The sequence below is a fragment of the Lissotriton helveticus genome, chromosome 9 (genome assembly GCF_964261635.1).
Source record: "Lissotriton helveticus chromosome 9, aLisHel1.1, whole genome shotgun sequence".
Lineage (NCBI taxonomy): Eukaryota > Metazoa > Chordata > Amphibia > Caudata > Salamandridae > Lissotriton > Lissotriton helveticus.
Window position 1 is genome coordinate 179,570,160 of NC_136070.1, and position 12,350 is coordinate 179,582,509.

Below are 12,350 nucleotides of genomic sequence, written 5' to 3' on the forward strand. Positions count from 1 at the left end.
TTCGCAAAATATCGGTATTTGAGAATCGCAAAACAACATTTTGATACATATTGCCCCTTATCTCTTGTTTGAGTTCAGCGAGGACAGTCTGCAGTCCTGGATAGGGCAGGGGCCGGATTCGTGCAAAGGCTCGTTGTTGAAAGTATTTCCATTTTCATTTCCAGCGCTGTATAAAGTTTTCATTAACTCAAATTAACTTCTTGGAGAGGGGCAAACATAGCAGCATATCTGCGACTTTGACGGTATAGCTAGGAGAATGCTTTTAGCCACAGCTAGGAGAATGCTTTTAGCCACACGGTTTAGGATTTTTCTACCCCATAATTAAAATTCCCCATCTCTTCTGCACGTCAGCCGTGGATTAAGTCATCCCCTTGTGCCTTTCAAATCACGTCGTTTGGAACTTTCATGTGCAGTCGGTATTAAAACAAGAGTGTTTCAAAAAGTAATTGGCGAGCGAGGGATTTGGTTCTTCTATAAAACACTCTGGACAAATATTTTTTCCTTTACTTCAGGTTTCTAAGGGGAATAAAACTCAAACGATGTGTTCTGTACTTTCCTGATTGACAGGCAGGTGCATTAATCTTCAAATAGTGTAAGAAAGTTGTGCCCTCGGTGGAGAACATTAAAGTTCCTTAAAGCCACACAGTGCAGCCGTGTGTTAGGAGCCAGGCAGGAGCCACGTGAAAATAAAAGTCATTCCAAAATTAAGCTTGGTGGAGTGCACCTTACATTCTTACAGTTATACACTTTGGTTGAAATACGATAACAAGCAATAGTAAACTTTTTCCTAGAGTGAGTTTCAGATGCGTTGTCATTTCTGCAGGACTTATCAGAAGTCGGGTGAGACTTATGCTGTCATTTCTCACCAGGAATTACAAGGGATTCCGTTTTTAGGTTTTGCCTCGGCAATGCGTACGAAGTACGCACGCGCTAGCAAAATCATATGTTTTGCAGTGGGGAACAGGGACTCGCCCCCTCCTCCCATTGGCTAGCTCCATAAATGGAGGCTAGCCATTGGGAGACGGCTCTGTCCGTCAATCCCGGACCAGATTCGGGGGCGTTCCCGAGAATTTTTCCATTTTGGTGACGTCAGCCGAAAGCCTGTTCTCGGGAACGCCCCCGAATCTGGTCCGGCATTGGAAACAGGCCGGGAGGTCGTGGTTTCCGCTTCTCGTGCTGTCTTGACCCTGCCCCAGTATAATTTGAAAACCAAGCCGTGTTGCTAAAACGGAACGAAAGTAAGTTGAAAGAGTCTGGGAAGTAAGGGTTTGATTATGTGTGCAGAACCCACATAGTAATGACGTTATCCGTTATGCCCCCATGTAGACAACCGAGCCGTGCGGGCCGAGTGGCGTGCTCAGATTAGCATCACAGCCTGGCTGGCTCTTGCCTCTTCCCGTTATGCCCCCATGTAGACAACTGAGCCGTGCGGGGCCGAGTGGCGTGCTCAGATTAGCATCACAGCCTGGCTGGCTCTTGCCTCTACCTTTCATCTTCAGGAGTTCAAACAAAAGAGCACGTAAAATAAAGATCTAGAAAAGAGTGATGGAGCCCGTAAGCAGTAGAGGGGAAGAGCAGTGGGCGCGGAACCCACTCTTTTTTCGCCGCGGCTGGGTCTTCTGCTGGGAAATAATGTCTTCTGTCCATTTCAGCAGGTCGCCAGTTAGACACACACGCGCCCATCCAGTCTGTGGTAGGTGCCACTAGGCAGCCCCTTTACACGGAATTAAAAAATCACGACGTTCATATATCAAAGACGGACACTCGGAGACATTTCGTTGAACATTATGTTTTTTAATATTGTGATCTTGCTAGTTTCTTATTTTCTCCAGGATATAAAAATCTCCCGATGCGACCCAGGTGGGACTTGAACCCACAATCCCCAGCTCCGGAGGCTGATGCCTTATCCATTAGGGCACTGGGCCAGCTGAAACAAACGCTCGATACAGGAAGTCTCATGGCTACTCAGCGCGCGCCCACTCGCACTGAACGGAAGCTGAGGAGGATCAGATGGAACCAAGGGCTCCCCGCAGGTGACCCCAGAGAGAAGAGGGGGAACAGCCTAACCCGACGCATGGGCTTCGGACTCAGAGGGGCCATGACGGCCGCCGAACACGCCACCCGTTCGCCTCCCGTACCTAACGTGGTCTGGAGGACTAGTGGACACGCTTCATTCAGAGGTACCCTCCTATCCCACGCACACTCGAGAGGAGGAGAGCAATCAAAGTTACTCTGATCTACTGACTAGTTATGCAATTTTCACTTTCTAATTCACTGTTCTGACGGAAATGGAGAACTACAGATCCCAGGGTGCTCTTCGGCAAGTATTAGCTATACCTGGAGCGAATCCGCACGGCGCATGCGTCCAACGGAGTAAAAATCACGCTTCACGAATGGAATACGAGTTGACGCGCACAAGTTCGTGGCTAGGGTTCTCAGTAAGCATAACAGTGCATTCTGGAAGTTGTTCCAAGTACCGGTGAGTAGCAAAATACCATCGAAACGGCGGGATTCCAATCAGAACTGGTAACTCGAGTTCTTTCTGCCGTGAAGAAAGGCTCTATTCCCACGCAATGGGGCGCTTTGTACCGAAGCACAAAGCAGCCCCTTCTCCGGTAACCCATCTCAAGCCAAGAGTAAATGTATGCAAACGCTGACATATCCGAGTCAATTCGGGAAAGGACTGCGCAGATAATTCATACCTACCTGCGCATAAAACCACATTCAACCCAAAAGAAAAAAACGAAATGAACGAACTGCTCTGAGCCAAGCAACCATCGCATACCATGGTGCTTCGAAACGGGGCTGTCGCGCGGAGCCGCAAGTTTAGCAGTGCTCTGTATACTGCACTGTTTTAACCTTTGAGTAAGGTGTGCTAAACGCCCCACCAACCGGCAAAAAAAATCCTAATTCAAACAATCATTCATTCATGCATTCGTGCATCCATAATTCTACATCCCTGTGTTACATTCGCGTTTGTTACTTCAACCTAAGTGCTAAAGGAGAAGGCGAATTCAAGCGGTCGCCCCCGGACAACTGCATTCTCAGGGGTCTTTTTGTTCGGCTTTTGAGTGCCCTGCATATAAAGACATGCGGGGCTGTCAAAACACCCGGGCCAGGCTGTGGGTGAGACGGGATATGACGTGCTTGACATCTGTCCAAGCACAGCGCACGTATTATTCAGGTCACTGGCTTCACGTGCTGAAACCTTTAGACCTCTTCTGTAACATTTCGAATGTTATTACTGCGGTAGGAAACAAAACATAGAGAAAAACACATCACTCGTTATGGCTGCATCAATAGCTAATGTAGAATGAATGATCATTGTAGTACTGTCCTAGCCATCCATAACTAGACTGACTACCTATTGTATGCAAGAGCAGTGGTTCTACACCTAGGGTCCGTGAGGCCTATTCACGTGGGTCACAACGGTTTAACAAAATTAAATATGAAAATTAACACATTATAAACTATCTGTAAATAAAGAAGTAAAACTGAAAATGTGAAAACTTTATATATTGGATTGTGAATTAGACATAATATTTGAATATTTGAGCATTTGTTTGATGTATACCTTTATGTATTGTTTTGAGGTTCAAATCATAGAAATTGCGTAGGCCGGGGGTCCTTGGCTTCTAATGAGGACTCAGTGCCAATTGGGTGGGGGAGGGGGGTCCCCAGGTTCCAGTAATGTACAGTGCTGTTCTGGGTTTTTCTGGAGGTATTGTAGCAAATGCACCTTTTCACAGCAGTCTTTCCCGATTTTTTGCCTGTTATGGTCCTCAGCCTTTTCAGATATTAAGACTGTGCACTGACAGTGTAGTTCAGTGAAACAGTGCATGTGATACATATCTAAACTTGTACTTTTTATTAGGCTCCACCCAACTGGATTGTTGAACTTTGGATTAAGGCCATGTTAGGTTGGCAGAGAAAATGCACTAATGCTGTGGAAGTCAAATGTCATATATGGGCTGGAGTGTGTATCTACACCACCCGGAATGAGCGTCAGTGCCAAAAGTTCCACTCAGACACCCCGGACTGGTGCAGTTAACGGTCAGCACGATGAATGCTAGTTTTGATTCTATCCCGTGCCTCTTTAATCCACTACCAGACGCCCTGCCACTTTATCTCTTGCAGATTCCTGCTCTCTCCCTTTGTGAGGGTGTTTCCATATGTCTCTTTTTTCCTCTTTCCAGTGGGTTTGTTTTACCCTCTCTTGCTCGTGGTCAATGTCTGATGAGGAAGAATAAGTGTCAGTCACAAAAAAAGAATATCAGTGGGCTCCACCAGCAGCCACAAACTCAAATTAAGTACTGCCATCCACATATTCAACAAACGTGTGAGTCCAGAAAGCACTACTGTGCTATGGCTGGACTGCAGATTAAAAGCCCAGCAGGGTCACATGGCAAGAAACTGTACTTTGCCATGTAGGAAAAGCTGCTTTATATAATACCCAAGTCCCCCCTAGAAGCCCAACAGCACCCATTGGCATTCATTCTCACCAAGAGGCACGTAGGGATTGAGCGACGCTACGTTTAGATGTTGGTAGGAGAGGTTTGCTGCAACATCTGTCTAATGAGGGTGGCTAAGTATACTCCACCGTGTACTGCAGTGGGAAGACTGATCAACAACAGGGTGTGAACATGGCCCTTTACCATTTACAGTTACGAGAAGGAGCCGCGTTAACCCGCTGAGCTACCTCAGTAACATTGGAAGCCGGGATCTGCCAGTTACACGGACTCTGTCCCAGCCCTGCGATATTTTCAGCGCTTCTGCGTTTCTGCCCCCCCTCCCGTTGTCACCCCCCCCTCCCTGGCTAATCACCCCTCCCTTGATGCAGGATGCGCCCTCACCCGCACATCTCCTGCCAAGGGGGGGCCCGCACACTGCCCCGCACTGCCTGGCTCCTGCAGCACTCTCAGCCACGAGAGGACCCCGCATCCGGCTAGATCCCTCCAGCGCCATCCAACCCCCACAAGGCACTACACCCCCAGCACTCCGTGCATCGTCGACACATCCTGGAGCCTCCAGTGACCCCCTCTTGCCCTGCACATCTCCCCCCCCCCTGCAGCCCACCACAGACCCGCAGCCCTCTGCCCTCACCTCACACTCTGGAGCCGCCACTCTTCTCCTGACAAAAATTCCCTGGACAGAAAGATGCCAGAGACACACAGACATAGAATTAAATAAATAAATACACACAGACACATCGGTGAGAAAGGTTGCTTTTATTTAAAGTTACAATTCGTGTCTCCCTGTTGCCTGCTTGTGCCTCCGTTTTCGTGTCTCCCTGTTGCCTGCTTGTGCCTCCGTTTTCGTGCCGTGACTCTGTTGCCTGCTTGTGCCCCTGTTGCCTGCTTGTGCCTCCGTTTTCGTGCCTGTGAGACTGAGTGCAGGCTGTGAGTGCAGGCTGTGAGTGCAGGCTGACGGACTGTGCGTACCTGTGTATGTGTGCAGCTATGTGTACAAGAGCTAAGTGATGCTGTGTATGTGTGTGTGATGCTATATGTGTATTATGCTATGTGTATGTGTGGGTCCGTAGCTGTGTATGTGTGCAATTGTGTCCAGGAGCTGAGTGATGCTGTCTGTGTGTAATGCTATGTATGTGTGATGCTATGTATGTATAATACTGTGTGTGTGTGTGTAACTGTGCATGTCTGTAGCTGTGTGTGTATGTAGCTGTGTATACAAAGCCTGTCAATGTGTGTAGAGGAGGAGCTCTGTGTGTGTGTGTATAGCTCTGTGTACATATACCTATGTGTGTATAAGTGCAAATGCAATAGGTCTCACATTTCGTAACCATAAAGCTATTTACTAGTAAACGACAAAGCCATTTGTTTATCTGTTTTACAAAAAAAAACATAGGTGAAAAGTTTGACATTTACAATGCCAATGGCTCTAATTTTGTCAAAGGCAAAACCATTGCATTGTAAATGCTTGTTCTCTATGGAACGGGTATTCACCTGCGAATAGGCCCTGATGCGCGCTGACTATGGGGGCAAACATTTACAGAAAAAGGGCCAAATTGCCGGCTGGGGTGGAAGCAACCATGGGCCTGAGCTAGAGTTTGGTGGATGGTTTAATGTTCGTCAGGGCGACAGAGCACTTGACTCTGCCACACTGGCGGAGGTGCCATCCATCAAATTTAGAATGTCCGTCAGCCCTATGGGCATCTCTAAACATTCCATCATAGTGGTTCCGGTCAATGGTGAAAACATTTGATCAGTTGCTCTGGAAAGCGTGATCACCAGCTGCTGAATATTTCCAGTGTTACATTTTTCAAAAACAAATTCCCAAAGCAGGAGTTTGTTTTTGAAAAATGTAAAACTAATGGTCCCCACACCATGGAAGTAGTCACCTGGCTGCTCATTCTACATTGGGCAAACGGTTGGAAGGTTTACCTCCAGTCAGGCCATCTGAGGAGTATGCTGACCCAAATTCTGGACTGGGTAGATATAACGCTAAATTATACCTGGAGAATATTTGTTCAGAATACCCCGAAGTAATACCACATGATAAATAAGGATCACTTGGGATCTCAGTTTGGCTGGTAACTTCCGGTGTGTTGGACTGTCTCCTCCACTTAGTCGTGATGTGAAATAAAGTAAATGAAATAATAACTCTTTCCTATCCCATATTCCATGATCAGAACAAGTTCACATCAACTTGCTGATATTTGTTTCAATACCCAAATTAACTGATTTATTATGTTTAGAACACATTTATTTATTAGTTGGTCTATGCTTTTTAGGTCTGGCGTTAGTCAAGAACTTTTGATTTAACAATATATATATGTAAAATATATTTATTTAAGAGGAATTCAAGCCAGCTTTCTTCGTCCATGGGGCAGTTGGTGTACTATTCACATTTTGCTTCCACCCTTTACAGCATACACCATGGGACAGTGGGTCAGCCCACTTCAGGCACTGGTTGACTTCAGTTTGAGTGACTGCATTTTGCTCTTTCACGAGGAGCACATCCGCGCACAAGCTAGTTCCCTTCGGTGCCAATGTGTTTTATTTTTTATTTTTTTACTTTAATATTGCCTTTGTGTTTAGAATCTGATGTGACAGCAGGACACATTACCAGATGTGAGCACAGGCCCCATTCTACACTTTATCAGTTCCTGTCTCCTGCCAGTGCTGTTGTATTTTCCTCCTGGAGTGTCCTTTGCTTACTATTTGACTACTGGTATTTCCCAGCATAACAGACTGCAACCATTTGAAACTGTTCTGTATTAAGTGTTCGAAAGCTTCAATATTATAAATGTGAATTCACAAGCAGACAATTCTTCAGAACACGTTTATTCAGGACCTGATTTCACCAATATTTCCTTAGTGAATTTTGCCCAGGAACAAAACCAGACTTTATCCTGTTTAATTTGCAGCACTTGTAACTTTTTTTATTGTCTCTTTCCTTTCTTGTTTGTTTGTTTGTTTCTTTTTTCTATCCTTCTTTTCTTCCTTCTTCCTTTGTTGCTTTGTGTCTTTCCTTCTTTCTTTGTCTCGTTCTTTGTTTGTTTGTTTCATTCTGCTTTCTTTCGTTCCCTTTTCTTTCATTGTTTCATTCCTACCTTCTTCTTTCCTTTAATTCTTTCATTTCTTGTTTGTATTCTTTCATTCCTTCTTTCTCTTTTCCTTGCTTTCAATGTTTTCACACCTTCATTCCTTCCTTCTTGCTTTCCTTTTTCATTAATTCCTTCTTTTATTCTATCCTGCTATCCTTTTTTCTTTCTTTCTCTCAGTCCTTATTTCCTCATTTCTTGTTTTCTTTCATTCCTTCTTCCTTCCTTTCTTACTCTCTTGCCTTCTTACTTGCTTTAATTCTTTATTTCCTTCTTTATTGTTTTAATTGCTTTTTACCTTCGTTCTTGCTTTCATTCCTACTTTCTTGCTTTACTTCTTTTTGTACTTCACCCCTGCTTTTTTGTTTTTTTACCCTCTTCCAATCTTTCCTTCCTTCTCTTGTCTCTCTTTCTTTCTTTCTTTCTTTCTTTCCTTCCTTCTATCTTTCTTTCTTCCTTGCTTCCCTTCCTTCTCTCCTTCGTTCTTGCTTTCAATCCTTCTTTCTTGCTTTCTGTTTTTATATCCTTCTTTCTTTGTATTGTATGTCTTTTTATCATTCTTTTTTGTTTGCTGCCTTCTTTCATTCCTTCTTTCTTGACTTCCTTTTTTCTATCCTTCTTTCTTTTTGCCTTCTTTCTTTCCTTCTTTCCTTCTTTCTTGCCTTCTTTTTTCTTTCCTTTTTTTGATTCCTTTTTTTTCTTTCCTGCTTTCTTCTTTCCTTTTTTACCCTCTTTCTTTGTTTCTCTAAGGTGAGAGGCTGGCAGCCAATGGCATAACAATTTAATTTTTTAGGTCTGTGTTAACCAAGATCTTTTGATGTTACTAAAATTATGTGTATGGCATAGTTACCTAAAATATGTTTTCCTTTAGTCACTATTTCTTTTTAGATTGACAGATTCCTGGCAGCTTCCCAAACAGTAAAGTTTTGCAAAAACCTTGACAAAATAAAACAAGAATTGCCAAAAGGCTGGCGGACGACTCAAGACCTATTGGCTTTGCCAATGCCTGTTTATAGTGCATGCACTGATGCCTGGTTCCTTAAATAGATGAGTGCAAGGTGAGCATTCTTTTAAGCAGAAGCTGGACCCATTGTGCTGGCCTCTCCACAGTGAGCATCACCTTCTGTCTCCTGCCCCTTTTGTGATGGGGATAAAAACAAAGGTTGCTTAGCTTGAATTTGATGATGTGAGTTTCTAGTACTGAAAATGAATTGATACAGGTAATTAAATTCTGGGATTGTAAAATTGTATTTTATATATCAGTGGTAGCCAGTTGCAATGTTTTAGAAACTTGGAACTGGATTTGAGGTGAGGCCTTCAGAATGTTACAGAGATGGTGTAGAGATGAGGGAGCATAGGGGTCTGACATAGGGAGCCATTTACAGTTTGGCACATTAAATTTGGAGATGTCAGGCACTTTGGGCATACCAGCAGCAACCACAGTCTAAATGAGATTCGCAGGGGGGAGGTGGTGGATGGGAAATAGACTGTTTGCCATATTTCCTGTTACTGCATGCCTCTAAATTAATGTTATATTTGATTTGAATACTCAACATTTATTCTCACACAATGAAGAGATTGATGATAGAGTCATTCTAGCCTTGGGAGTATAAAAATCACTTTGTTTTTATATCTCATTAATACTAACACACAATTCGACTGACAATGTTGGACTCCTTATTTGGATGACAATGGGATTCCAGCCGAAACATGTTTACGATCCAGAGATGGTAAGGTGATAATTGTCCCAGTTACCATCCAATATGTGAAATTTCTTTTAATCCGGTCAAAGGGGAGCCTGTAAATAAAATCAAACTTGTGTATCACTTTAAAAAGTTTTAAACCAGATAATTTTTCTGATAGAGAAATTATAACCTGCAGCCTAATAACTCCAAGTGCTCCATCTGGGTATTCACAATTGTATCACAGGCTTTGTAGCATGCCCTATGATGAAGCATGCCACGAAAGTTGGTGAGTGGGGTCACAGCGTTTATTCCTCTTCCTCAATCTATTCGATGTCGGATGATATGATTAGAGGATTAATTGATGATTTGTTTGCCCCTCGTTGTGATGTTTTTCGTACTCAACAATCCTGCCATGTAGCTCTTGAACTGTATAGGAGAGTAACAGAGGCACTTGAGTAAGAGGATGCTGTTTTACATACAAGCTGATTTGGGAGGCATGCCAAGGAAGTGATGAACACAGACGAGTCTGGCCTGTTTGGTGGAGGTGCAGAGTGGTTAAAGTAGGCCACAGACCAAGAATATGAAAGTGAGTTTCCAGCATACTACAGAGACATACCTGAATTTCTTCAGATTTTCCTCCACTGTTGTTAAGGTTTATTTTTCTCATTAATATTTTACTGTAAAAACAGAAGTTAGGTGTATATGGGAAATCTTTCTGGAGTCTATTGAGGGAGTTGAAGAAGAGTCCTAATGCTTCCCAGGAGAATATCTGGTGAAAGCACGAGCTTCAAGAGATGCTGCAAGAGAATGGGATGAATATGATACAATTTAGCACTTGGGCCACTAGAGGAAAGAGTAGGTGTTTTAAATTAGAGGGTTAGTCATTTGAGTTGTTGAAATTGTAGCTACTAAGTCAGATATAGTGGAAACATCCACCTTCTCATCAGTATTTGACTATATGACTTTAATTCAGTGAACACTGAATTGCATTTACACCTTGCTGCAGCTCCTTTGTATTTCTGTTGGAACATTGGAATGTTGAGCGCTCCATTGAAAACAATGGAGTTGCTCAGGGCTTCTAACAGCCAGTTGAAGCCTGGAGCATCAACATTACAATGTTAAACACATTAGAATATTCTGCTCTCCAGACCCGGAATGTTCTAATAGCCTTAGAGCCAGCCGTAGCGGGCTCTACCGGCCATTAAAGACCCACTCCCTAAAGACCAGATGTGAAGCGGGCCTTCAATAGCTGATAGAGCCCACTAAGGTGGGCTCTAAGGCTATATTAGAACATTGGAATGTTGAGAGTTCCATTGAAGGCAATGTAATAGCTCTGGGTTTATAATGGGTGGTATAAACCTGGAGCTCCCTTGGCAGCGGGCTATAAGGCTATAGCATCATCATAATTCAACTGGGTTTCTTTTTTCTGTATAAGCACATTACACTGAACATGAAAACTAAAGTACACTCCATGTAAACTTCTGATTTATGGGGCTCCTAAATGCATTTCACTGATGAGGCATGATTGAAATAGGTTCACTGCCAGCAGGGCCGGCATTAGCGCTGGTGGCGCTCAGTGCAACAATCCTTTTCGCCCCCCCTGACGCCATGACCTACTTCTCTATGGATTCCCTTACTACCACCTTCGAACAATGCGGCTGATCTCTCCATAGCCCCTCTTGCAAATGCATTTCAATTGTATTATAGCATTATTTATATCAGTGGAGGGTGTCAGAGCACTTTACATCACACATAAACTATACAGAGGCAATGAATCGTACATGTGTAAATCAGTCAATAGGAAATGAGGATTACAAGTTGTAGGATACACATCATTCATACTAGTAGGCAGTATATTTTAAGAGTGTTTGGTCTAAAGAAGCACAAACGTAGGATTTAAAACGTACCACGATGGTTGGAGTTGAGTTTACTATAAAGAATATACTGCTATCCAAACAGACCCTTTTTAGCACCATTAGGATAATGAAAGACTAGGGGAAAACATAACCTTCTAACCTATAACCTGCATTTTGCATAGAGATCTTTGATGACAGTTTATGCTATATTAGGATTATAATTTATGAATCTCAAATAACAAATGTCTTCTGTTACAAAAACAGTAACTCACTGAGCTATCCACATAAATCCAGTTCTGTGATCTGGATGGTACACGTTCTTTACAGAAGGCGTATTATCCCTCTGCTCTACTTTAGGGTGAGTCCAAACTGCTACTGGACACAACTCGATCTCTCCCCTGCAGGATCTTTAATCAGTAGCATTATCTTGACATTTTTATTGTTGCCTGACACCTGCTGGACACACAAGGAACTCTGCAGAAGGTGCTTTTAAATCAATATGTTATTTCCCAGAACAGCCCCACCCCACACACAAAGGCGCGTCAGGCACTGACTGTCAGAGTCCCTTGCATTGTTATCCCAGGCATAACTCATTACTTGGACAACAGTATGTATTCTCTATGTACACATGATTGAACATGTGCTCCTTTGGTTCTGAAGATCCCCTGTAATTCTAATCTTTAGAGTTTAGTTTAAGGCAGGGTTCTCCAATGTCGATCCTGGAGGGCTGGATCCATGCCAGATTTTTAGCATTTCTACATTTAGATGAATGTAGTTATCTTAAAAATCTGGCATGGATACGGCCCTCCAGGACCGACATTAGAGAACCCTGGATTAAGGGTTCCTGATCCAAAGGGAACTACAACTGCATGTCTAGTGCTCCTTGAGGAACCCAGGATGGACCCTATGAAATGGGAGACCCTAAACTGGCATCACTCCTCAATAGAACCATGTACAATGCTGTAGTGTTTAATACAATACTGTACTGAATTCTACGGTACTGTATAATACAGTACAATAGGTAATATGTTGCAATGTACTGACAATTATTTTCTAATGCGTGTCTCTAATGTTCATTACAAGTGTTAATTTTTATGATGTTCTCGTTCCTCCTCATCTCGATATTACCAAGTTCCTGTAGAACATTTCATTGTAAAGCACCACTGAGTTCCAGGTGCATTTTATAAATGTAAAAATAAGTAAATAGAAATAGGGTACCCTCTTTGAACAAGGCTATGGCTGAGG

General features: G+C 43.3%; 1 non-coding gene across 1 annotated transcript; it reads right to left on the reverse strand.

The window, feature by feature from the left end:
- Nucleotides 1-1,852: 1,852 nt before the first annotated feature.
- Nucleotides 1,853-1,925, reverse strand: TRNAR-CCG (transfer RNA arginine (anticodon CCG)). The gene has a single exon. It is a non-coding gene; the product is annotated as a tRNA-Arg (tRNA).
- Nucleotides 1,926-12,350: the final 10,425 nt, after the last annotated feature.